Raw genomic sequence first — 25358 nt, forward strand, 5'->3', positions numbered from 1 at the left:
AACTTTGGCGTAAAAATCACTTTGCGGAAACGCACAATGCAGATATTTCGCATTCGTACGCAACAATCGACAGCACCCTTGCCTGTCTGAATGCCACCACGAATAAGAGCCCAAGAAGTCGTCTAACAAGCTCGCGGCCGAGTCCTCGGTAGCATCAGCTACTCTTGCTTTCCGTACGAGCTACCGTCAATTCGCGCAGTCGCTATTGCATATGATGTCACCAAAAGCAATCACTTCGTTAGCGGCAAGGAGCCCGGGCCCAGCGGTAGCTCTACATGGAGGCACCAGCAGCCCCGACAGGCCGCCGCTGGCGCGCCGGCGCCCGGACCCGCGACCCCTAATGACGTTGCAGTCGATGTATTTCTTAATATCGCTTTTGGAAGGAGCAAGCCAGGTGTAAATCACACAGTATTTTACTGATGATCTGGAAACGCAAATTTAGAACAAGTAGAACATTATATAAAATTTGTTGTGTGGTCGAGCGGAACCCACCCTTCGCTCTTCCCAGATTATCGTTGCTGCACGGAATGATTGTTAAAGCACCGACGGCTTCAGAGTTCGTCTTCTCCAACGTTTGCTTTTGCAGTACATTCCGCAATCTTTTCGTTATGAGTCGTCTGTTTCGGTTTCCCGATGTAGTTTTGCTCACACCTCCCGACTTCTCTTAACTCCGAGCCACCACTAGCAGAAAATTCCGCACTGCAGTCCGGTCAATCTGCAGAGCTCGATAAGAGAATCGCGGTCGTTCCTGAGCTAATGAAACGGCCGTGTCTGTAGTTGTTCCCAGATGTCTCCCACAGAAACGGCCTCCCGGACGCCTGCATTACAGGAGTACGCCCCTACTCCCAGCCATACAATTGCATTTGAAAGCAGAATAACATGAGCTACAGAGCAACTCCGACTTTTGTGTCTGACCTACTTTTAATGATACTGTGGTCGGTTTAGTTACTACTATCGCTGCTGGACGAAGCAGACCAGTTGAAAGCCACACGGTATTCTTGTAACGAACAGGTAATGGAAATTTTGGTAAAACGATATCAAAAAAAGTTGCGTGGTGGAGCGACACATACAGTTTGCTCTTCGTAGATGATCATTGCTGCACGGAATAATTCTTAAGGCACCGACACCTTCAGGAGTCGTGTTTGGAAGTTTTGCTTGCAGTATATTCCGCTATCTTTTCGTTATGAGTTGGTGTTTCGGATTCCCGGTGTTCTTTTGTTTAGTGCATTTGCCTTCCCTTGATGCTAAGAAAGCACATGACGAAAGTGAAACACCACCGTCTGTTCATCTGCAGAGCGCGATGAAATTATTCACTCTACATTCATTGCCTTTAATATTCTTTCCATCAGTGGTGGGCGCTGCCTTCAGAAAGCGCTTTTCTTTCTGATTTACATGAAAGTTTGTGTTCCTCGGAGCTGGACTGCTTGGGATTACCTTCACTGCCACCGGCAAGTGGCTCGTTGGTCTAGGGGTATGATTCCTGCTTTGGGTGCAGGAGGTCCCGGGTTCAAATCCCGGACGAGCCCTACCGTTTTGACCGTGCTGAAGAGTAGGTGGAGCTCACCCACGTTTGTAGCTCTGCAATGAAGAAGAGATGCGTGCCGCAGCACGCTGTGTGTGGCCCTACGGTCATGAAGGGACCGTTTGATATGGCAGGAATCTGATACCAGTAAATTACATAGGTCGATTTCTGTAGAAGAGCCGACAGTAATCTTGCATGCAACGGAAAACAAAGGTTGTCTTTGCAGAACGTGTGCACCGTGAGTGGAGACGAAGCTCAATCGTGGAGCAGTCTACCTTCATCTGATTAGCGACAACGTCAACCAAAGAGTGGGATACAAGACTGAGCGTAGTTAAGAGTTTCTCACTATTAGTTACGTTCACACTTCAACAGAGTTGTGACAAGGCGAGTGCAAAGAGATCAGGAAAGCCAGTATGAAGCGAACTTGAAGTAGTCTTGAAGAAATGGATACTAAATTTTGCAGGCCAGAATGGAGCTACGAGCGTTCTGAGTTACTGAATACCGGTGCACTATGGGAGCAAGAGCATTTGACAGTAAAATGAGGCGATATCGGTGTAGCACACGACATTTATTATCCCGCACACGCAGACGTGACGTTATCTCGGAAATGGAATCCGAAAACGGGTTTAAAAAAAGTCGTGCTTCCGCCCGGGATCGAACCGGGGACCTTCTGCGTGTAAAGCAGACGTGATAACCGCTACACCACGGAAACGACGGTTTTGCCGTTGTACTACCTGGAAAACCGTAGCTCCAACAGATTTTTCCTGCGTAAGCAAGGGCATCGGCTACGAGCTCCGTCCTATTCTAGAAGTTGCTATAGTAAAAGACAACGATAAAAACAATCAAACCGCAACAGCCAGGGAGAACGCTGGGTGAGCAGCAGCTCTGCACGGTGATACCAAGAACGGAGGCGATAGTCATGTGCATCGAGAAGGCTCGTTGGTCTAGGGGTATGATTCCTGCTTCGGGTGCAGGAGGTCCCGGGTTCAAATCCCGGACGAGCCCTTGCGTTTTGTGCAAACGTGTGGCGACTACCGGCATGCCGGCGGCTGTTCCGCGCATTTCCTGCCCTCCAGGTAAGCACAAAAACCAAGTAGCCGGTTCTGAAAGAGTTTCACGTATCATTTGAGCCATCTGCAGCCTGGTGGTTGGACGTTTGAAATTGATTTAAATGTTCACAGTAGAGATTGTAGCAAGTGTCTTGTTGAGTGCGACGAAAAAGTGATTACGCCCGGAATCGAAACGGAGACCTTCTGCCTGTTAGGCAGACGTGATAACCGCTACACCACGGAAACTGCTAAGCTCTGAGATCCACATGTGACACAACTTGCAGGACGATCACAACTTTGGCGTAAAAATCACTTTGCGGAAACGCACAATGCAGGTATTTCGCATTCGTACGCAACAATCGACAGCACCCTTGCCTGTCTGAATGCCACCACGAATAAGAGCCCAAGAAGTCGTCGGACAAGCTCGCGGCCGAGTCCTCGGTAGCATCAGCTACTCTTGCTTTCCGTACGAGCTACCGTCAATTCGCGCAGTCGCTATTGCATATGATGTCACCAAAAGCAATCACTTCGTTAGCGGCAAGGAGCCCGGGCCCAGCGGTAGCTCTACATGGAGGCACCAGCAGCCCCGACAGGCCGCCGCTGGCGCGCCGGCGCCCGGACCCGCGACCCCTAATGACGTTGCAGTCGATGTATTTCTTAATATCGCTTTTGGAAGAAGCAAGCCAGGTGTAAATCACACAGTATTTTACTGATGATCTGGAAACGCAAATTTAGAACAAGTAGAACATTATATAAAATTTGTTGTGTGGTCGAGCGGAACCCACCCTTCGCTCTTCCCAGATTATCGTTGCTGCACGGAATGATTGTTAAAGCACCGACGGCTTCAGAGTTCGTCTTCTCCAACGTTTGCTTTTGCAGTACATTCCGCAATCTTTTCGTTATGAGTCGTCTGTTTCGGTTTCCCGATGTAGTTTTGCTCACACCTCCCGACTTCTCTTAACTCCGAGCCACCACTAGCAGAAAATTCCGCACTGCAGTCCGGTCAATCTGCAGAGCTCGATAAGAGAATCGCGGTCGTTCCTGAGCTAATGAAACGGCCGTGTCTGTAGTTGTTCCCAGATGTCTCCCACAGAAACGGCCTCCCGGACGCCTGCATTACAGGAGTACGCCCCTACTCCCAGCCATACAATTGCATTTGAAAGCAGAATAACATGAGCTACAGAGCAACTCCGACTTTTGTGTCTGACCTACTTTTAATGATACTGTGGTCGGTTTAGTTACTACTATCGCTGCTGGACGAAGCAGACCAGTTGAAAGCCACACGGTATTCTTGTAACGAACAGGTAATGGAAATTTTGGTAAAACGATATCAAAAAAAGTTGCGTGGTGGAGCGACACATACAGTTTGCTCTTCGTAGATGATCATTGCTGCACGGAATAATTCTTAAGGCACCGACACCTTCAGGAGTCGTGTTTGGAAGTTTTGCTTGCAGTATATTCCGCTATCTTTTCGTTATGAGTTGGTGTTTCGGATTCCCGGTGTTCTTTTGTTTAGTGCATTTGCCTTCCCTTGATGCTAAGAAAGCACATGACGAAAGTGAAACACCACCGTCTGTTCATCTGCAGAGCGCGATGAAATTATTCACTCTACATTCATTGCCTTTAATATTCTTTCCATCAGTGGTGGGCGCTGCCTTCAGAAAGCGCTTTTCTTTCTGATTTACATGAAAGTTTGTGTTCCTCGGAGCTGGACTGCTTGGGATTACCTTCACTGCCACCGGCAAGTGGCTCGTTGGTCTAGGGGTATGATTCCTGCTTTGGGTGCAGGAGGTCCCGGGTTCAAATCCCGGACGAGCCCTACCGTTTTGACCGTGCTGAAGAGTAGGTGGAGCTCACCCACGTTTGTAGCTCTGCAATGAAGAAGAGATGCGTGCCGCAGCACGCTGTGTGTGGCCCTACGGTCATGAAGGGACCGTTTGATATGGCAGGAATCTGATACCAGTAAATTACATAGGTCGATTTCTGTAGAAGAGCCGACAGTAATCTTGCATGCAACGGAAAACAAAGGTTGTCTTTGCAGAACGTGTGCACCGTGAGTGGAGACGAAGCTCAATCGTGGAGCAGTCTACCTTCATCTGATTAGCGACAACGTCAACCAAAGAGTGGGATACAAGAGTGAGCGTAGTTAAGAGTTTCTCACTATTAGTTACGTTCACACTTCAACAGAGTTGTGACAAGGCGAGTGCAAAGAGATCAGGAAAGCCAGTATGAAGCGAACTTGAAGTAGTCTTGAAGAAATGGATACTAAATTTTGCAGGCCATAATGGAGCTACGAGCGTTCTGAGTTACTGAATACCGGTGCACTATGGGAGCAAGAGCATTTGACAGTAAAATGAGGCGATATCGGTGTAGCACACGACATTTATTATCCCGCACACGCAGACGTGACGTTATCTCGGAAATGGAATCCGAAAACGGGTTTAAAAAAAGTCGTGCTTCCGCCCGGGATCGAACCGGGGACCTTCTGCGTGTAAAGCAGACGTGATAACCGCTACACCACGGAAACGACGGTTTTGCCGTTGTACTACCTGGAAAACCGTAGCTCCAACAGATTTTTCCTGCGTAAGCAAGGGCATCGGCTACGAGCTCCGTCCTATTCTAGAAGTTGCTATAGTAAAAGACAACGATAAAAACAATCAAACCGCAACAGCCAGGGAGAACGCTGGGTGAGCAGCAGCTCTGCACGGTGATACCAAGAACGGAGGCGATAGTCATGTGCATCGAGAAGGCTCGTTGGTCTAGGGGTATGATTCCTGCTTCGGGTGCAGGAGGTCCCGGGTTCAAATCCCGGACGAGCCCTTGCGTTTTGTGCAAACGTGTGGCGACTACCGGCATGCCGGCGGCTGTTCCGCGCATTTCCTGCCCTCCAGGTAAGCACAAAAACCAAGTAGCCGGTTCTGAAAGAGTTTCACGTATCATTTGAGCCATCTGCAGCCTGGTGGTTGGACGTTTGAAATTGATTTAAATGTTCACAGTAGAGATTGTAGCAAGTGTCTTGTTGAGTGCGACGAAAAAGTGATTACGCCCGGAATCGAAACGGAGACCTTCTGCCTGTTAGGCAGACGTGATAACCGCTACACCACGGAAACTGCTAAGCTCTGAGATCCACATGTGACACAACTTGCAGGACGATCACAACTTTGGCGTAAAAATCACTTTGCGGAAACGCACAATGCAGGTATTTCGCATTCGTACGCAACAATCGACAGCACCCTTGCCTGTCTGAATGCCACCACGAATAAGAGCCCAAGAAGTCGTCGGACAAGCTCGCGGCCGAGTCCTCGGTAGCATCAGCTACTCTTGCTTTCCGTACGAGCTACCGTCAATTCGCGCAGTCGCTATTGCATATGATGTCACCAAAAGCAATCACTTCGTTAGCGGCAAGGAGCCCGGGCCCAGCGGTAGCTCTACATGGAGGCACCAGCAGCCCCGACAGGCCGCCGCTGGCGCGCCGGCGCCCGGACCCGCGACCCCTAATGACGTTGCAGTCGATGTATTTCTTAATATCGCTTTTGGAAGAAGCAAGCCAGGTGTAAATCACACAGTATTTTACTGATGATCTGGAAACGCAAATTTAGAACAAGTAGAACATTATATAAAATTTGTTGTGTGGTCGAGCGGAACCCACCCTTCGCTCTTCCCAGATTATCGTTGCTGCACGGAATGATTGTTAAAGCACCGACGGCTTCAGAGTTCGTCTTCTCCAACGTTTGCTTTTGCAGTACATTCCGCAATCTTTTCGTTATGAGTCGTCTGTTTCGGTTTCCCGATGTAGTTTTGCTCACACCTCCCGACTTCTCTTAACTCCGAGCCACCACTAGCAGAAAATTCCGCACTGCAGTCCGGTCAATCTGCAGAGCTCGATAAGAGAATCGCGGTCGTTCCTGAGCTAATGAAACGGCCGTGTCTGTAGTTGTTCCCAGATGTCTCCCACAGAAACGGCCTCCCGGACGCCTGCATTACAGGAGTACGCCCCTACTCCCAGCCATACAATTGCATTTGAAAGCAGAATAACATGAGCTACAGAGCAACTCCGACTTTTGTGTCTGACCTACTTTTAATGATACTGTGGTCGGTTTAGTTACTACTATCGCTGCTGGACGAAGCAGACCAGTTGAAAGCCACACGGTATTCTTGTAACGAACAGGTAATGGAAATTTTGGTAAAACGATATCAAAAAAAGTTGCGTGGTGGAGCGACACATACAGTTTGCTCTTCGTAGATGATCATTGCTGCACGGAATAATTCTTAAGGCACCGACACCTTCAGGAGTCGTGTTTGGAAGTTTTGCTTGCAGTATATTCCGCTATCTTTTCGTTATGAGTTGGTGTTTCGGATTCCCGGTGTTCTTTTGTTTAGTGCATTTGCCTTCCCTTGATGCTAAGAAAGCACATGACGAAAGTGAAACACCACCGTCTGTTCATCTGCAGAGCGCGATGAAATTATTCACTCTACATTCATTGCCTTTAATATTCTTTCCATCAGTGGTGGGCGCTGCCTTCAGAAAGCGCTTTTCTTTCTGATTTACATGAAAGTTTGTGTTCCTCGGAGCTGGACTGCTTGGGATTACCTTCACTGCCACCGGCAAGTGGCTCGTTGGTCTAGGGGTATGATTCCTGCTTTGGGTGCAGGAGGTCCCGGGTTCAAATCCCGGACGAGCCCTACCGTTTTGACCGTGCTGAAGAGTAGGTGGAGCTCACCCACGTTTGTAGCTCTGCAATGAAGAAGAGATGCGTGCCGCAGCACGCTGTGTGTGGCCCTACGGTCATGAAGGGACCGTTTGATATGGCAGGAATCTGATACCAGTAAATTACATAGGTCGATTTCTGTAGAAGAGCCGACAGTAATCTTGCATGCAACGGAAAACAAAGGTTGTCTTTGCAGAACGTGTGCACCGTGAGTGGAGACGAAGCTCAATCGTGGAGCAGTCTACCTTCATCTGATTAGCGACAACGTCAACCAAAGAGTGGGATACAAGAGTGAGCGTAGTTAAGAGTTTCTCACTATTAGTTACGTTCACACTTCAACAGAGTTGTGACAAGGCGAGTGCAAAGAGATCAGGAAAGCCAGTATGAAGCGAACTTGAAGTAGTCTTGAAGAAATGGATACTAAATTTTGCAGGCCATAATGGAGCTACGAGCGTTCTGAGTTACTGAATACCGGTGCACTATGGGAGCAAGAGCATTTGACAGTAAAATGAGGCGATATCGGTGTAGCACACGACATTTATTATCCCGCACACGCAGACGTGACGTTATCTCGGAAATGGAATCCGAAAACGGGTTTAAAAAAAGTCGTGCTTCCGCCCGGGATCGAACCGGGGACCTTCTGCGTGTAAAGCAGACGTGATAACCGCTACACCACGGAAACGACGGTTTTGCCGTTGTACTACCTGGAAAACCGTAGCTCCAACAGATTTTTCCTGCGTAAGCAAGGGCATCGGCTACGAGCTCCGTCCTATTCTAGAAGTTGCTATAGTAAAAGACAACGATAAAAACAATCAAACCGCAACAGCCAGGGAGAACGCTGGGTGAGCAGCAGCTCTGCACGGTGATACCAAGAACGGAGGCGATAGTCATGTGCATCGAGAAGGCTCGTTGGTCTAGGGGTATGATTCCTGCTTCGGGTGCAGGAGGTCCCGGGTTCAAATCCCGGACGAGCCCTTGCGTTTTGTGCAAACGTGTGGCGACTACCGGCATGCCGGCGGCTGTTCCGCGCATTTCCTGCCCTCCAGGTAAGCACAAAAACCAAGTAGCCGGTTCTGAAAGAGTTTCACGTATCATTTGAGCCATCTGCAGCCTGGTGGTTGGACGTTTGAAATTGATTTAAATGTTCACAGTAGAGATTGTAGCAAGTGTCTTGTTGAGTGCGACGAAAAAGTGATTACGCCCGGAATCGAAACGGAGACCTTCTGCCTGTTAGGCAGACGTGATAACCGCTACACCACGGAAACTGCTAAGCTCTGAGATCCACATGTGACACAACTTGCAGGACGATCACAACTTTGGCGTAAAAATCACTTTGCGGAAACGCACAATGCAGGTATTTCGCATTCGTACGCAACAATCGACAGCACCCTTGCCTGTCTGAATGCCACCACGAATAAGAGCCCAAGAAGTCGTCGGACAAGCTCGCGGCCGAGTCCTCGGTAGCATCAGCTACTCTTGCTTTCCGTACGAGCTACCGTCAATTCGCGCAGTCGCTATTGCATATGATGTCACCAAAAGCAATCACTTCGTTAGCGGCAAGGAGCCCGGGCCCAGCGGTAGCTCTACATGGAGGCACCAGCAGCCCCGACAGGCCGCCGCTGGCGCGCCGGCGCCCGGACCCGCGACCCCTAATGACGTTGCAGTCGATGTATTTCTTAATATCGCTTTTGGAAGAAGCAAGCCAGGTGTAAATCACACAGTATTTTACTGATGATCTGGAAACGCAAATTTAGAACAAGTAGAACATTATATAAAATTTGTTGTGTGGTCGAGCGGAACCCACCCTTCGCTCTTCCCAGATTATCGTTGCTGCACGGAATGATTGTTAAAGCACCGACGGCTTCAGAGTTCGTCTTCTCCAACGTTTGCTTTTGCAGTACATTCCGCAATCTTTTCGTTATGAGTCGTCTGTTTCGGTTTCCCGATGTAGTTTTGCTCACACCTCCCGACTTCTCTTAACTCCGAGCCACCACTAGCAGAAAATTCCGCACTGCAGTCCGGTCAATCTGCAGAGCTCGATAAGAGAATCGCGGTCGTTCCTGAGCTAATGAAACGGCCGTGTCTGTAGTTGTTCCCAGATGTCTCCCACAGAAACGGCCTCCCGGACGCCTGCATTACAGGAGTACGCCCCTACTCCCAGCCATACAATTGCATTTGAAAGCAGAATAACATGAGCTACAGAGCAACTCCGACTTTTGTGTCTGACCTACTTTTAATGATACTGTGGTCGGTTTAGTTACTACTATCGCTGCTGGACGAAGCAGACCAGTTGAAAGCCACACGGTATTCTTGTAACGAACAGGTAATGGAAATTTTGGTAAAACGATATCAAAAAAAGTTGCGTGGTGGAGCGACACATACAGTTTGCTCTTCGTAGATGATCATTGCTGCACGGAATAATTCTTAAGGCACCGACACCTTCAGGAGTCGTGTTTGGAAGTTTTGCTTGCAGTATATTCCGCTATCTTTTCGTTATGAGTTGGTGTTTCGGATTCCCGGTGTTCTTTTGTTTAGTGCATTTGCCTTCCCTTGATGCTAAGAAAGCACATGACGAAAGTGAAACACCACCGTCTGTTCATCTGCAGAGCGCGATGAAATTATTCACTCTACATTCATTGCCTTTAATATTCTTTCCATCAGTGGTGGGCGCTGCCTTCAGAAAGCGCTTTTCTTTCTGATTTACATGAAAGTTTGTGTTCCTCGGAGCTGGACTGCTTGGGATTACCTTCACTGCCACCGGCAAGTGGCTCGTTGGTCTAGGGGTATGATTCCTGCTTTGGGTGCAGGAGGTCCCGGGTTCAAATCCCGGACGAGCCCTACCGTTTTGACCGTGCTGAAGAGTAGGTGGAGCTCACCCACGTTTGTAGCTCTGCAATGAAGAAGAGATGCGTGCCGCAGCACGCTGTGTGTGGCCCTACGGTCATGAAGGGACCGTTTGATATGGCAGGAATCTGATACCAGTAAATTACATAGGTCGATTTCTGTAGAAGAGCCGACAGTAATCTTGCATGCAACGGAAAACAAAGGTTGTCTTTGCAGAACGTGTGCACCGTGAGTGGAGACGAAGCTCAATCGTGGAGCAGTCTACCTTCATCTGATTAGCGACAACGTCAACCAAAGAGTGGGATACAAGAGTGAGCGTAGTTAAGAGTTTCTCACTATTAGTTACGTTCACACTTCAACAGAGTTGTGACAAGGCGAGTGCAAAGAGATCAGGAAAGCCAGTATGAAGCGAACTTGAAGTAGTCTTGAAGAAATGGATACTAAATTTTGCAGGCCATAATGGAGCTACGAGCGTTCTGAGTTACTGAATACCGGTGCACTATGGGAGCAAGAGCATTTGACAGTAAAATGAGGCGATATCGGTGTAGCACACGACATTTATTATCCCGCACACGCAGACGTGACGTTATCTCGGAAATGGAATCCGAAAACGGGTTTAAAAAAAGTCGTGCTTCCGCCCGGGATCGAACCGGGGACCTTCTGCGTGTAAAGCAGACGTGATAACCGCTACACCACGGAAACGACGGTTTTGCCGTTGTACTACCTGGAAAACCGTAGCTCCAACAGATTTTTCCTGCGTAAGCAAGGGCATCGGCTACGAGCTCCGTCCTATTCTAGAAGTTGCTATAGTAAAAGACAACGATAAAAACAATCAAACCGCAACAGCCAGGGAGAACGCTGGGTGAGCAGCAGCTCTGCACGGTGATACCAAGAACGGAGGCGATAGTCATGTGCATCGAGAAGGCTCGTTGGTCTAGGGGTATGATTCCTGCTTCGGGTGCAGGAGGTCCCGGGTTCAAATCCCGGACGAGCCCTTGCGTTTTGTGCAAACGTGTGGCGACTACCGGCATGCCGGCGGCTGTTCCGCGCATTTCCTGCCCTCCAGGTAAGCACAAAAACCAAGTAGCCGGTTCTGAAAGAGTTTCACGTATCATTTGAGCCATCTGCAGCCTGGTGGTTGGACGTTTGAAATTGATTTAAATGTTCACAGTAGAGATTGTAGCAAGTGTCTTGTTGAGTGCGACGAAAAAGTGATTACGCCCGGAATCGAAACGGAGACCTTCTGCCTGTTAGGCAGACGTGATAACCGCTACACCACGGAAACTGCTAAGCTCTGAGATCCACATGTGACACAACTTGCAGGACGATCACAACTTTGGCGTAAAAATCACTTTGCGGAAACGCACAATGCAGGTATTTCGCATTCGTACGCAACAATCGACAGCACCCTTGCCTGTCTGAATGCCACCACGAATAAGAGCCCAAGAAGTCGTCGGACAAGCTCGCGGCCGAGTCCTCGGTAGCATCAGCTACTCTTGCTTTCCGTACGAGCTACCGTCAATTCGCGCAGTCGCTATTGCATATGATGTCACCAAAAGCAATCACTTCGTTAGCGGCAAGGAGCCCGGGCCCAGCGGTAGCTCTACATGGAGGCACCAGCAGCCCCGACAGGCCGCCGCTGGCGCGCCGGCGCCCGGACCCGCGACCCCTAATGACGTTGCAGTCGATGTATTTCTTAATATCGCTTTTGGAAGAAGCAAGCCAGGTGTAAATCACACAGTATTTTACTGATGATCTGGAAACGCAAATTTAGAACAAGTAGAACATTATATAAAATTTGTTGTGTGGTCGAGCGGAACCCACCCTTCGCTCTTCCCAGATTATCGTTGCTGCACGGAATGATTGTTAAAGCACCGACGGCTTCAGAGTTCGTCTTCTCCAACGTTTGCTTTTGCAGTACATTCCGCAATCTTTTCGTTATGAGTCGTCTGTTTCGGTTTCCCGATGTAGTTTTGCTCACACCTCCCGACTTCTCTTAACTCCGAGCCACCACTAGCAGAAAATTCCGCACTGCAGTCCGGTCAATCTGCAGAGCTCGATAAGAGAATCGCGGTCGTTCCTGAGCTAATGAAACGGCCGTGTCTGTAGTTGTTCCCAGATGTCTCCCACAGAAACGGCCTCCCGGACGCCTGCATTACAGGAGTACGCCCCTACTCCCAGCCATACAATTGCATTTGAAAGCAGAATAACATGAGCTACAGAGCAACTCCGACTTTTGTGTCTGACCTACTTTTAATGATACTGTGGTCGGTTTAGTTACTACTATCGCTGCTGGACGAAGCAGACCAGTTGAAAGCCACACGGTATTCTTGTAACGAACAGGTAATGGAAATTTTGGTAAAACGATATCAAAAAAAGTTGCGTGGTGGAGCGACACATACAGTTTGCTCTTCGTAGATGATCATTGCTGCACGGAATAATTCTTAAGGCACCGACACCTTCAGGAGTCGTGTTTGGAAGTTTTGCTTGCAGTATATTCCGCTATCTTTTCGTTATGAGTTGGTGTTTCGGATTCCCGGTGTTCTTTTGTTTAGTGCATTTGCCTTCCCTTGATGCTAAGAAAGCACATGACGAAAGTGAAACACCACCGTCTGTTCATCTGCAGAGCGCGATGAAATTATTCACTCTACATTCATTGCCTTTAATATTCTTTCCATCAGTGGTGGGCGCTGCCTTCAGAAAGCGCTTTTCTTTCTGATTTACATGAAAGTTTGTGTTCCTCGGAGCTGGACTGCTTGGGATTACCTTCACTGCCACCGGCAAGTGGCTCGTTGGTCTAGGGGTATGATTCCTGCTTTGGGTGCAGGAGGTCCCGGGTTCAAATCCCGGACGAGCCCTACCGTTTTGACCGTGCTGAAGAGTAGGTGGAGCTCACCCACGTTTGTAGCTCTGCAATGAAGAAGAGATGCGTGCCGCAGCACGCTGTGTGTGGCCCTACGGTCATGAAGGGACCGTTTGATATGGCAGGAATCTGATACCAGTAAATTACATAGGTCGATTTCTGTAGAAGAGCCGACAGTAATCTTGCATGCAACGGAAAACAAAGGTTGTCTTTGCAGAACGTGTGCACCGTGAGTGGAGACGAAGCTCAATCGTGGAGCAGTCTACCTTCATCTGATTAGCGACAACGTCAACCAAAGAGTGGGATACAAGACTGAGCGTAGTTAAGAGTTTCTCACTATTAGTTACGTTCACACTTCAACAGAGTTGTGACAAGGCGAGTGCAAAGAGATCAGGAAAGCCAGTATGAAGCGAACTTGAAGTAGTCTTGAAGAAATGGATACTAAATTTTGCAGGCCATAATGGAGCTACGAGCGTTCTGAGTTACTGAATACCGGTGCACTATGGGAGCAAGAGCATTTGACAGTAAAATGAGGCGATATCGGTGTAGCACACGACATTTATTATCCCGCACACGCAGACGTGACGTTATCTCGGAAATGGAATCCGAAAACGGGTTTAAAAAAAGTCGTGCTTCCGCCCGGGATCGAACCGGGGACCTTCTGCGTGTAAAGCAGACGTGATAACCGCTACACCACGGAAACGACGGTTTTGCCGTTGTACTACCTGGAAAACCGTAGCTCCAACAGATTTTTCCTGCGTAAGCAAGGGCATCGGCTACGAGCTCCGTCCTATTCTAGAAGTTGCTATAGTAAAAGACAACGATAAAAACAATCAAACCGCAACAGCCAGGGAGAACGCTGGGTGAGCAGCAGCTCTGCACGGTGATACCAAGAACGGAGGCGATAGTCATGTGCATCGAGAAGGCTCGTTGGTCTAGGGGTATGATTCCTGCTTCGGGTGCAGGAGGTCCCGGGTTCAAATCCCGGACGAGCCCTTGCGTTTTGTGCAAACGTGTGGCGACTACCGGCATGCCGGCGGCTGTTCCGCGCATTTCCTGCCCTCCAGGTAAGCACAAAAACCAAGTAGCCGGTTCTGAAAGAGTTTCACGTATCATTTGAGCCATCTGCAGCCTGGTGGTTGGACGTTTGAAATTGATTTAAATGTTCACAGTAGAGATTGTAGCAAGTGTCTTGTTGAGTGCGACGAAAAAGTGATTACGCCCGGAATCGAAACGGAGACCTTCTGCCTGTTAGGCAGACGTGATAACCGCTACACCACGGAAACTGCTAAGCTCTGAGATCCACATGTGACACAACTTGCAGGACGATCACAACTTTGGCGTAAAAATCACTTTGCGGAAACGCACAATGCAGGTATTTTTTTTTTTTTGTTTTTTTTTTTTTTTTTTTTTTAAAAAAAAAAAATCTTTATTTATTTCAACTACAATAATAGTTATACTTAATAACCCACTCCCTTAGTTGATTAGTGGGCCTGTATTTTATACAATGATTATTACAAGTATGCAGCTCTTAATTCTAACTTGTAAGTGAGCTACAGGTGTTTCACAATAATGGGCACTACTAATATTATTGTCTATACCTACAATTAAATACTACTTCTTATCACTAAGTTCTAACATCTGCAGCGTCACATATATGCCAGCAGAGAGTATAAACCTACTGATAATTGCCTTGCTCTTCGAGCTAAACCCGAAGAGCATGCCCCTGGCACTGGGCAGGCCAAGATGTTATTACGCTGCAGTTTCCTAAATGTAAATATCCTAGTCTAATTCCTACAAACTAAGCTTATCCTAAGTCAAATCCGGTGCTTTACATTTTTGTAAAGGTGACCCCTACTCCCCCTATTCCTGCACGCGGCGGTTCCCAACTATGGTGGATAGTCGGCCAGTCCGCGCACAGGCGGTATGGGAACAGGGATCTAGACGAAATCGGTGTATATTTCTGAGTTTATGTTAATTCATGTCCCTCAGATATTCCATCAACACCTTACGTGATACCTCGTTTGCCAGAGTGTTAAGCAGTTGAAAGGTATCTTCGCGTCTCAGAAGTTGGTATGTGTCTTGGTTTGGTAGTCTATCTCGGAGTGTGGCTGCAACATCATTGAAGAGAGGACACTCGTAGATCACATGTTCAGGAGTACCTTCCGGGACGCCACAGTCACACGCGGGCGTTGCCTTCTTCCCAAACCGACATAGGTATGTCGGGTAGGGTCCATGTCCAGTGAGAAAGTGGAACAATCCCTTTGTTGGCTCAAAATACTTCATTTGCAAGCGTTCCCTCACGTCCGGAATGAACTGAAAAGTTCTACGTCCGGTTTCCTCCGTTTCCCAAGTCCCCTGCCATAATTCTTCTCCCCTTTTCATAATTTCCCTCTTATTTGCCACCCTCACCCCCATAATCTCTTCAATTTTACCTAGATTCCCCTTTTTTGCCCAATACCAGGCTGCTTGCTCCCTTATCTTTATATCTAGTGGGCAGAGCCCCATTATGACTAACAGGGCCCCCCCTGGAGACGTTCTATAAGCCCCCACAGATCGTAATATCATACTTCTTTGCACCCTTCTCACTGCCATGGCAGGCACAACCCTCGTGAGTCTATGCGCCCAGACTCCCGAGCCGTAACCCACCACTGAGGTTAAGATACTATTATGATATAGTTTAATGAAGTGTGGAGGGAGGTGAAATCTTTTATGTCCTATGGAAATGAGGTTATTTAGAATTTGTAGGGCCTTTTGGGTTACGGTTTCAATGTGCCTCCCGAAGTTCCATTTCTCATCAATGATGACTCCTAAGTATCGTGTGTCACGTCTTCGTAATACTGGTGAACCGTCAATCCTGACTGTCGGGTTCCTGGTTAGTTGTCCTTTCAGCAGTAAGTAAGTTGACTTACTTGGTGAGACTGTCATTTTGGTGGTGTGGCACCACTGTTGAAGTTTGTCTATGGCCCTTTCTATCTTAGGTTCAATGTCTTCTCGGCTCCGGCCACCGACCAACAGGAGGAGGTCATCTGCGTAGGCTATCACCTCTAGCACATCCTCGCATTGTTGTAGATTGTCCAATAAAGGCTCCATATGGATGTCCCAAAAAAGCGGTCCAAGGACCGATCCCTGGGGACATCCTTTCGTGATCACTTTACTAACTCTCTCGCTAGAGGATGATAGCCAGACCTCTCGTTCCTCGCAATAGCTCCTCAGGCAACCATATAGCGGCCCTGGACACTCTTTCTCCCGCAAGCAGGAGAAGAGCGAAGGCCACCACAGGTTGTCAAAGGCGCCACTGATGTCCACCATGATGCCCACCACGTATTTATGCGGGGTTGAGCCGCAGACCTCGGCTGCCAGGGCGATTGCATCAGATGCCGATCGCCCTGGCCTGAAACCGAATTGCCTGCTGCTCATCCCGCACAAAACTCTGTGTGCCGCCAGTCTGTCAGTCAGCAACTTCTCAAATAATTTACCAAGCAAGTCCAACAGGCAGATTGGCCTGTATGACTTCACTTCCGCTGGATCTTTATCTTGTCCTTTCTTTATAATGACAACATTTGCCTTTTTCCATCTCCTTGGGAACTGTTGTTGCCTTAGGCATTCATTGTATAAATGCGTTAATGGCGCAACCAGCTGGGGGGCCAGGAATTGCACCACCTCCGCCACAATGCCATCTGGCCCAGGAGCTTTCCCTCTTTTGAGAGATTTTATGTGGGCCGCCACCTCCTCTTCCGAGAAGGGGTAGACCGCTGCATCGTTGTTATATTGCACTTGATCCTCCTCTCGCAGTTGCCGCTGTGCTTCGGTTTCCCCGTCCGCATAGTCATCAGGCAACAGGGACTGGAGGAGGACCCCAGCAGTTTCCTGCCAGGACTCCGTCATCCCGCCCCCGTGCCTGACAGTTGATAGCTCCATAGGAGAGCGGATCTTTTCCCTCACTAACTTGTAGGGAAGTCCCCATGGATCCAGCACAAGTTGACTGAGCACATAGCGTTCCCAGCTCCGTGTCCTGACCTCGCATAGTTCCTTTTGGAACTGTTGCTTGGCCTCCCTATACCGCAACTGCCATCTTTGTTTCTCTTGCCAGACGACACTGCGCTGGTAGTACCTCCTTAGCCTTCTGACAGACTGACGCAATTCCTCTAGTTCAGGCGTCCATGGTGACGGAGAGGCCGCCATGGCCCTCCTCCTGGTTGGTACAGCAGCCCTCACCGCTCTAGTTATGGCGGTCACTATGTCGTCAGTTCTGTCGTTTACGTCTATATCTTGTTGTGCGTCCCCTCCCGGTATTGGAGGAATGTCGCACTCCCTCGCTAGCCGCTCCCAATCTGCTCTATTAAAGTTATATTGCAATTCCCACCCCATGGCCCAGCGGCACTCTCTATCCCCTATGGTGAAAGTTATTAAATTATGGTCGCTTGTGGTGGCATTCCCTATTACCTTCCAATTTTGGAGTATGTTTGTAACATTCGGTGTTGTTAGAGTTATGTCAATATTTGTCCCTTGTCTTCCTCCCGCCGTGTAGGTAGGAGGATTGCCCGGCCTATTAGCCACCACAAGTTGGGTTGCCATAATAAATTCTTCTACCTTCTCCCCATTTGCATCTCGTGTGCCACTGTACCACAGGGGGGATTTGGCATTTATGTCAGCTGTAATTATCAACTTTCTCCCCCGCAACGCCGTGGTCACTCTCGTTAGGTGATCTAAGTGTGTTTCAATATTATCACTGTACTGAAAGTACATGTTTATTATAAAGACGATTCCGGTTGGGGATTGCAACTCCACGACGTTGCAGTGGGTAGTTGTGAATTGAGAGAGCGTGGTGACTCTCAGGAGCTTATTTGTTATTATTATCGCCGCTTTCGGGACTTCTCCTTTGCTAATTACCTGCCATGTTGCGGCAGCAAAAGCGACCTTTCCAGCTTGGGAGTACGGCTCCTGTAGACAGAGCACATCCAATCTCCTCTCCTCCACCTCCCTTCGGAGTTCCTGCATTACGAGTCGGCTGTTATGTGTATTTAGTTGTCCTATGTTAAGCTTTGTCATCAAGGGAAGTATGTATGTATGCGGTCATTTGGCCAGGTTTTAGACCAGTCAAATGCAATTCTTCCATTGGCTAGAACTGCCTGCTCGTAAATGTCGTCTAAGTTGAATTTCTCCCCTCTCCTTTCGAAGACTTTTCGTAGCAGGTCCCGCAGGGCTCCGAAGTCGGTGGGGAGATTCACTGATTTTAGTTGGATTCTGTCAACAGCCTCCATCACCGAGAAGGTTACCCTTCTTCCTTCTTCATGTCCTACACGAACCACATGTCTCAGGGCTGTGGTCAGGGTAGCCGGCTGTTCAAGTCTTGCTAGCTGCATAGTATATTCTAAATTAGGGTAGACCCTCACAGGATCCACAGGTGTCAATCTGACCACTGGAGTACTCTGTTCAGTGGAATTTATGCTGGAGCTAGTTACTTCATTTTCTTGAACCGGTTTCTCATGCTTGTTCTGTTGCTTTTCAGAGACTGTTATGGCCGCAGGATGCCCTTGCCGTTTCTGATGTTTTATCGGCTCTGCTCCCCGGCTTTCAGAGGAGGGAGCTGCTGCTATAGGGTGATCTGTTTGTATTGCTATGTTCACCCATTGGGGCTCAGTTTGAATGGCTATATCTGTTGTTTCAGGTTTTCCGGCGCCCGTAAGCGACCTCAGAAATAACTTGAATTTACTTGCCCTCATAGCGTCCCTCCTCCTCTTGCTCGGGGATTTGCGCTTCGGCATCCTGTTCGGTATGCCGAGTTCAGCCATAATCAGTTCTGGAGATTAATCTTTGTTCCAACATTCTGTATGTTGGGCAATTCCGACCTACAGCTCCGCAAGACTTCTTCCCTCTGCTTTTGCATGGTATGCAGATTTGTGTACCTTTACAGTCCTTACGATTATGGCCACTTTCTCCGCACTTGGTGCACGCCGGCTCCCTGGTGCACAGCCTGAGAATGTGGTCCAGGTCACCACAGTTGTGGCAACGAGGTACCACGACATAGTCTTTGGTGTTGATGGCATGGAAGCCAACATAGATCCTGCCCATTGTTGTGATGTTCTTCCACATCTGTGCTGTCACTTCAGCGACATGATGTACAACATCACGACCTCGTGGACCCGTTTTAAATCTAAGTTTAAAACAATTATTAAATTCTTCAGCGCTTAGATGCTCAAAATTTTGTGCCCTGATTGTCTCTGACAACTCTTCATTCGTCATAATAGATGGCACGTCATATAGTATGACGAGAGGATTTCTTTTTCTTGGTGGCTCACATTTCACCACTGAGTTCAGCTTTTGGTTCTTCAGCAGCTTTTCTTTATCCTCTTCCGAGGCAACTTCTACGATGACTGAGTTCCTGCTCGGTTTGATTCTCTTTATCTTTATTTTTTCCTTCACAGGGTCCACGGTTTTCGTGAATAACTCCTGTATTTTCTTTATGCTTGTGTCTTCTCCAGGAAGTGTTCTCAAAAAGACTGCCGTATCTGGCCTCTTAGTTACCTTATTTATTGTCTCTCTGGTGGTGTTGGGCTTGGTGGGAGCTTGCGCTGCCACTGCCGCCCAAGTTTTCACTGGCTGCTTTCTTAGTCTATTGTTTTCTTTTACTAATTCTTCTAGCCTACCTTCTAGTTTTGCATGGACAATGGCCCAAGCTGCCAATTCATTTTTAATGGCTGACATTCCGGCTTGGCTGATCTTGCCATTTTTTACAGATTGCTCCATGAGCGTAGTTATTCTGGCAAGTCTTTGCATAACTGACTCATTCTCGACCTGTCCCAGCTCGTCCTGAGGAGAGGGATCAGGCGCAGTAGACGCACGTTGAGGCGCACTCGAATCACTCGTATCTGTCGTCGCCATGATTTACGAGTGATATAAAAAAGGGGTGGGAGCCCGTCTCTTACCCCGGACCGGCTCCTCTGGCATGGGGGGGGGACTTCTTGCAGCTCGCCCACCGACCTCGCCCCAAGGTCAAGGGCCCTCTCGAACTGCCGGGTTCAGCGCGCCGTTGCCAGCGCACTGGTCCCCATCGATGGCTCCGTCATCGGCGATTTCACGCGACGCTCCTCGGCAACTACACCCCGCACTCCGGAGAGGCGGATGCACCTCTCGCCCTTCGCCGCCTACTAGCCCAAGTTTCCACCCTTCGGCCAAGGACCCACTCCTACTCAGGTGGCGGGTCGGTCCCCCAGACGTTCGGCGGTCTGGACCCAGTTAACCTGGCCCAGGCAGTGTCACCACCTCCTGGGTTTGGCAGAACACGCCCCGGTTACCCAGGGGCGCGGCGAAGCGCCCTTGCCGACTCGCGCCGCGATCCCACGCCGACGAACGAAGTCGCCGGCATGCAGGGCTCCTGCTGGTCTGGGCCCTGCGAACAGAAAGGGACAGCTGTTCGTCCCTCGACACAGCTCCCCCTGTGCCACGCACCCTTCGCTTTCGCATCGGGTTGGGTCGCAGCTCTTCCTTTTGTCGCAAGGCACACCCGGGCAAGCCCGAGAAATGCCGAGCTTAACGTCCGGCACCACTTGAAGGCGGAAAGAGCCACTTGAGAAGGAGAGGCTATATATGACGCATCACTTCCCCTGTGGGCACGTCCGACTGGAAGCGATACGCCCCAGTGCGAACCCCTGTGCCTTACGGTGCGCCGGCGCGGACTGGCCCACGCCAAAAGGCGCACCGCGAGACAACAGGTCCCACGCCAGACAGGTATTTCGCATTCGTACGCAACAATCGACAGCACCCTTGCCTGTCTGAATGCCACCACGAATAAGAGCCCAAGAAGTCGTCGGACAAGCTCGCGGCCGAGTCCTCGGTAGCATCAGCTACTCTTGCTTTCCGTACGAGCTACCGTCAATTCGCGCAGTCGCTATTGCATATGATGTCACCAAAAGCAATCACTTCGTTAGCGGCAAGGAGCCCGGGCCCAGCGGTAGCTCTACATGGAGGCACCAGCAGCCCCGACAGGCCGCCGATGGCGCGCCGGCGCCCGGACCCGCGACCCCTAATGACGTTGCAGTCGATGTATTTCTTAATATCGCTTTTGGAAGAAGCAAGCCAGGTGTAAATCACACAGTATTTTACTGATGACCTGGAAACGCAAATTTAGAACAAGTAGAACATTATATAAAATTTGTTGTGTGGTCGAGCGGAACCCACCCTTCGCTCTTCCCAGATTATCGTTGCTGCACGGAATGATTGTTAAAGCACCGACGGCTTCAGAGTTCGTCTTCTCCAACGTTTGCTTTTGCAGTACATTCCGCAATCTTTTCGTTATGAGTCGTCTGTTTCGGTTTCCCGATGTAGTTTTGCTCACACCTCCCGACTTCTCTTAACTCCGAGCCACCACTAGCAGAAAATTCCGCACTGCAGTCCGGTCAATCTGCAGAGCTCGATAAGAGAATCGCGGTCGTTCCTGAGCTAATGAAACGGCCGTGTCTGTAGTTGTTCCCAGATGTCTCCCACAGAAACGGCCTCCCGGACGCCTGCATTACAGGAGTACGCCCCTACTCCCAGCCATACAATTGCATTTGAAAGCAGAATAACATGAGCTACAGAGCAACTCCGACTTTTGTGTCTGACCTACTTTTAATGATACTGTGGTCGGTTTAGTTACTACTATCGCTGCTGGACGAAGCAGACCAGTTGAAAGCCACACGGTATTCTTGTAACGAACAGGTAATGGAAATTTTGGTAAAACGATATCAAAAAAAGTTGCGTGGTGGAGCGACACATACAGTTTGCTCTTCGTAGATGATCATTGCTGCACGGAATAATTCTTAAGGCACCGACACCTTCAGGAGTCGTGTTTGGAAGTTTTGCTTGCAGTATATTCCGCTATCTTTTCGTTATGAGTTGGTGTTTCGGATTCCCGGTGTTCTTTTGTTTAGTGCATTTGCCTTCCCTTGATGCTAAGAAAGCACATGACGAAAGTGAAACACCACCGTCTGTTCATCTGCAGAGCGCGATGAAATTATTCACTCTACATTCATTGCCTTTAATATTCTTTCCATCAGTGGTGGGCGCTGCCTTCAGAAAGCGCTTTTCTTTCTGATTTACATGAAAGTTTGTGTTCCTCGGAGCTGGACTGCTTGGGATTACCTTCACTGCCACCGGCAAGTGGCTCGTTGGTCTAGGGGTATGATTCCTGCTTTGGGTGCAGGAGGTCCCGGGTTCAAATCCCGGACGAGCCCTACCGTTTTGACCGTGCTGAAGAGTAGGTGGAGCTCACCCACGTTTGTAGCTCTGCAATGAAGAACAGATGCGTGCCGCAGCACGCTGTGTGTGGCCCTACGGTCATGAAGGGACCGTTTGATATGGCAAGAATCTGATACCAGTAAATTACATAGGTCGATTTCTGTAGAAGAGCCGACAGTAATCTTGCATGCAACGGAAAACAAAGGTTGTCTTTGCAGAACGTGTGCACCGTGAGTGGAGACGAAGCTCAATCGTGGAGCAGTCTACCTTCATCTGATTAGCGACAACGTCAACCAAAGAGTGGGATACAAGACTGAGCGTAGTTAAGAGTTTCTCACTATTAGTTACGTTCACACTTCAACAGAGTTGTGACAAGGCGAGTGCAAAGAGATCAGGAAAGCCAGTATGAAGCGAACTTGAAGTAGTCTTGAAGAAATGGATACTAAATTTTGCAGGCCAGAATGGAGCTACGAGCGTTCTGAGTTACTGAATACCGGTGCACTATGGGAGCAAGAGCATTTGACAGTAAAATGAGGCGATATCGGTGTAGCACACGACATTTATTATCCCGCACACGCAGACGTGACGTTATCTCGGAAATGGAATCCGAAAACGGGTTTAAAAAAAGTCGTGCTTCCGCCCGGGATCGAACCGGGGACCTTCTGCGTGTAAAGCAGACGTGATAACCGCTACACCACGGAAACGACGGTTTTGCCGTTGTACTACCTGGAAAACCGTAGCTCCAACAGATTTTTCCTGCGTAAGCAAGGGCATCGGCTACGAGCTCCGTCCGATTCTAGAAGTTGCTATAGTAAAAGACAACGATAAAAACAATCAAACCGCAACAGCCAGGGAGAACGCTGGGTGAGCAGCAGCTCTGCACGGTGATACCAAGAACGGAGGCGATAGTCATGTGCATCGAGAAGGCTCGTTGGTCTAGGGGTATGATTCCTGCTTCGGGTGCAGGAGGTCCCGGGTTCAAATCCCGGACGAGCCCTTGCGTTTTGTGCAAACGTGTGGCGACTACCGGCATGCCGGCGGCTGTTCCGCGCATTTCCTGCCCTCCAGGTAAGCACAAAAACCAAGTAGCCGGTTCTGAAAGAGTTTCACGTATCATTTGAGCCATCTGCAGCCTGGTGGTTGGACGTTTGAAATTGATTTAAATGTTCACAGTAGAGATTGTAGCAAGTGTCTTGTTGAGTGCGACGAAAAAGTGATTACGCCCGGAATCGAAACGGAGACCTTCTGCCTGTTAGGCAGACGTGATAACCGCTACACCACGGAAACTGCTAAGCTCTGAGATCCACATGTGACACAACTTGCAGGACGATCACAACTTTGGCGTAAAAATCACTTTGCGGAAACGCACAATGCAGGTATTTCGCATTCGTACGCAACAATCGACAGCACCCTTGCCTGTTTGAATGCCACCACGAATAAGAGCCCAAGAAGTCGTCGGACAAGCTCGCGGCCGAGTCCTCGGTAGCATCAGCTACTCTTGCTTTCCGTACGAGCTACCGTCAATTCGCGCAGTCGCTATTGCATATGATGTCACCAAAAGCAATCACTTCGTTAGCGGCAAGGAGCCCGGGCCCAGCGGTAGCTCTACATGGAGGCACCAGCAGCCCCGACAGGCCGCCGCTGGCGCGCCGGCGCCCGGACCCGCGACCCCTAATGACGTTGCAGTCGATGTATTTCTTAATATCGCTTTTGGAAGAAGCAAGCCAGGTGTAAATCACACAGTATTTTACTGATGATCTGGAAACGCAAATTTAGAACAAGTAGAACATTATATAAAATTTGTTGTGTGGTCGAGCGGAACCCACCCTTCGCTCTTCCCAGATTATCGTTGCTGCACGGAATGATTGTTAAAGCACCGACGGCTTCAGAGTTCGTCTTCTCCAACGTTTGCTTTTGCAGTACATTCCGCAATCTTTTCGTTATGAGTCGTCTGTTTCGGTTTCCCGATGTAGTTTTGCTCACACCTCCCGACTTCTCTTAACTCCGAGCCACCACTAGCAGAAAATTCCGCACTGCAGTCCGGTCAATCTGCAGAGCTCGATAAGAGAATCGCGGTCGTTCCTGAGCTAATGAAACGGCCGTGTCTGTAGTTGTTCCCAGATGTCTCCCACAGAAACGGCCTCCCGGACGCCTGCATTACAGGAGTACGCCCCTACTCCCAGCCATACAATTGCATTTGAAAGCAGAATAACATGAGCTACAGAGCAACTCCGACTTTTGTGTCTGACCTACTTTTAATGATACTGTGGTCGGTTTAGTTACTACTATCGCTGCTGGACGAAGCAGACCAGTTGAAAGCCACACGGTATTCTTGTAACGAACAGGTAATGGAAATTTAGGTAAAACGATATCAAAAAAAGTTGCGTGGTGGAGCGACACATACAGTTTGCTCTTCGTAGATGATCATTGCTGCACGGAATAATTCTTAAGGCACCGACACCTTCAGGAGTCGTGTTTGGAAGTTTTGCTTGCAGTATATTCCGCTATCTTTTCGTTATGAGTTGGTGTTTCGGATTCCCGGTGTTCTTTTGTTTAGTGCATTTGCCTTCCCTTGATGCTAAGAAAGCACATGACAAAAGTGAAACACCACCGTCTGTTCATCTGCAGAGCGCGATGAAATTATTCACTCTACATTCATTGCCTTTAATATTCTTTCCATCAGTGGTGGGCGCTGCCTTCAGAAAGCGCTTTTCTTTCTGATTTACATGAAAGTTTGTGTTCCTCGGAGCTGGACTGCTTGGGATTACCTTCACTGCCACCGGCAAGTGGCTCGTTGGTCTAGGGGTATGATTCCTGCTTTGGGTGCAGGAGGTCCCGGGTTCAAATCCCGGACGAGCCCTACCGTTTTGATCGTGCTGAAGAGTAGGTGGAGCTCACCCACGTTTGTAGCTCTGCAATGAAGAACAGATGCGTGCCGCAGCACGCTGTGTGTGGCCCCACGGTCATGAAGGGACCGTTTGATATGGCAAGAATCTGATACCAGTAAATTACATAGGTCGATTTCTGTAGAAGAGCCGACAGTAATCTTGCATGCAACGGAAAACAAAGGTTGTCTTTGCAGAACGTGTGCACCGTGAGTGGAGACGAAGCTCAATCGTGGAGCAGTCTACCTTCATCTGATTAGCGACAAC

The 25358-nt window shown here is 49.0% G+C and overlaps 19 non-coding genes across 19 annotated transcripts; 13 read left to right on the forward strand and 6 right to left on the reverse strand.

The window, feature by feature from the left end:
* Nucleotides 1-1454: 1454 nt before the first annotated feature.
* Nucleotides 1455-1526, forward strand: Trnap-ugg (transfer RNA proline (anticodon UGG)). Its single transcript has one exon. It is a non-coding gene; the product is annotated as a tRNA-Pro (tRNA).
* A 635-nt stretch (nucleotides 1527-2161) lies between these two features.
* Trnav-uac (transfer RNA valine (anticodon UAC)) lies at nucleotides 2162-2234 on the reverse strand. The gene has a single exon. It is a non-coding gene; the product is annotated as a tRNA-Val (tRNA).
* Nucleotides 2235-2455: 221 nt separating this feature from the next.
* Nucleotides 2456-2527, forward strand: Trnap-cgg (transfer RNA proline (anticodon CGG)). The gene has a single exon. It is a non-coding gene; the product is annotated as a tRNA-Pro (tRNA).
* A 1791-nt stretch (nucleotides 2528-4318) lies between these two features.
* On the forward strand, nucleotides 4319-4390 carry Trnap-ugg (transfer RNA proline (anticodon UGG)). Its single transcript has one exon. It is a non-coding gene; the product is annotated as a tRNA-Pro (tRNA).
* A 635-nt stretch (nucleotides 4391-5025) lies between these two features.
* On the reverse strand, nucleotides 5026-5098 carry Trnav-uac (transfer RNA valine (anticodon UAC)). The gene has a single exon. It is a non-coding gene; the product is annotated as a tRNA-Val (tRNA).
* Nucleotides 5099-5319: 221 nt separating this feature from the next.
* On the forward strand, nucleotides 5320-5391 carry Trnap-cgg (transfer RNA proline (anticodon CGG)). Its single transcript has one exon. It is a non-coding gene; the product is annotated as a tRNA-Pro (tRNA).
* A 1791-nt stretch (nucleotides 5392-7182) lies between these two features.
* Nucleotides 7183-7254, forward strand: Trnap-ugg (transfer RNA proline (anticodon UGG)). Its single transcript has one exon. It is a non-coding gene; the product is annotated as a tRNA-Pro (tRNA).
* Nucleotides 7255-7889: 635 nt separating this feature from the next.
* Nucleotides 7890-7962, reverse strand: Trnav-uac (transfer RNA valine (anticodon UAC)). Its single transcript has one exon. It is a non-coding gene; the product is annotated as a tRNA-Val (tRNA).
* A 221-nt stretch (nucleotides 7963-8183) lies between these two features.
* Nucleotides 8184-8255, forward strand: Trnap-cgg (transfer RNA proline (anticodon CGG)). The gene has a single exon. It is a non-coding gene; the product is annotated as a tRNA-Pro (tRNA).
* A 1791-nt stretch (nucleotides 8256-10046) lies between these two features.
* On the forward strand, nucleotides 10047-10118 carry Trnap-ugg (transfer RNA proline (anticodon UGG)). The gene has a single exon. It is a non-coding gene; the product is annotated as a tRNA-Pro (tRNA).
* A 635-nt stretch (nucleotides 10119-10753) lies between these two features.
* Nucleotides 10754-10826, reverse strand: Trnav-uac (transfer RNA valine (anticodon UAC)). The gene has a single exon. It is a non-coding gene; the product is annotated as a tRNA-Val (tRNA).
* Nucleotides 10827-11047: 221 nt separating this feature from the next.
* Nucleotides 11048-11119, forward strand: Trnap-cgg (transfer RNA proline (anticodon CGG)). Its single transcript has one exon. It is a non-coding gene; the product is annotated as a tRNA-Pro (tRNA).
* Nucleotides 11120-12910: 1791 nt separating this feature from the next.
* On the forward strand, nucleotides 12911-12982 carry Trnap-ugg (transfer RNA proline (anticodon UGG)). Its single transcript has one exon. It is a non-coding gene; the product is annotated as a tRNA-Pro (tRNA).
* A 635-nt stretch (nucleotides 12983-13617) lies between these two features.
* Trnav-uac (transfer RNA valine (anticodon UAC)) lies at nucleotides 13618-13690 on the reverse strand. The gene has a single exon. It is a non-coding gene; the product is annotated as a tRNA-Val (tRNA).
* Nucleotides 13691-13911: 221 nt separating this feature from the next.
* Nucleotides 13912-13983, forward strand: Trnap-cgg (transfer RNA proline (anticodon CGG)). The gene has a single exon. It is a non-coding gene; the product is annotated as a tRNA-Pro (tRNA).
* An 8147-nt stretch (nucleotides 13984-22130) lies between these two features.
* Nucleotides 22131-22202, forward strand: Trnap-ugg (transfer RNA proline (anticodon UGG)). Its single transcript has one exon. It is a non-coding gene; the product is annotated as a tRNA-Pro (tRNA).
* Nucleotides 22203-22837: 635 nt separating this feature from the next.
* Trnav-uac (transfer RNA valine (anticodon UAC)) lies at nucleotides 22838-22910 on the reverse strand. Its single transcript has one exon. It is a non-coding gene; the product is annotated as a tRNA-Val (tRNA).
* A 221-nt stretch (nucleotides 22911-23131) lies between these two features.
* Trnap-cgg (transfer RNA proline (anticodon CGG)) lies at nucleotides 23132-23203 on the forward strand. The gene has a single exon. It is a non-coding gene; the product is annotated as a tRNA-Pro (tRNA).
* Nucleotides 23204-24994: 1791 nt separating this feature from the next.
* Trnap-ugg (transfer RNA proline (anticodon UGG)) lies at nucleotides 24995-25066 on the forward strand. Its single transcript has one exon. It is a non-coding gene; the product is annotated as a tRNA-Pro (tRNA).
* The last annotated feature ends 292 nt before the right edge of the window (nucleotides 25067-25358 follow it).

The sequence above is a fragment of the Schistocerca gregaria genome, chromosome 2 (genome assembly GCF_023897955.1).
Source record: "Schistocerca gregaria isolate iqSchGreg1 chromosome 2, iqSchGreg1.2, whole genome shotgun sequence".
NCBI classification, from domain to species: Eukaryota; Metazoa; Arthropoda; class Insecta; order Orthoptera; family Acrididae; genus Schistocerca; species Schistocerca gregaria.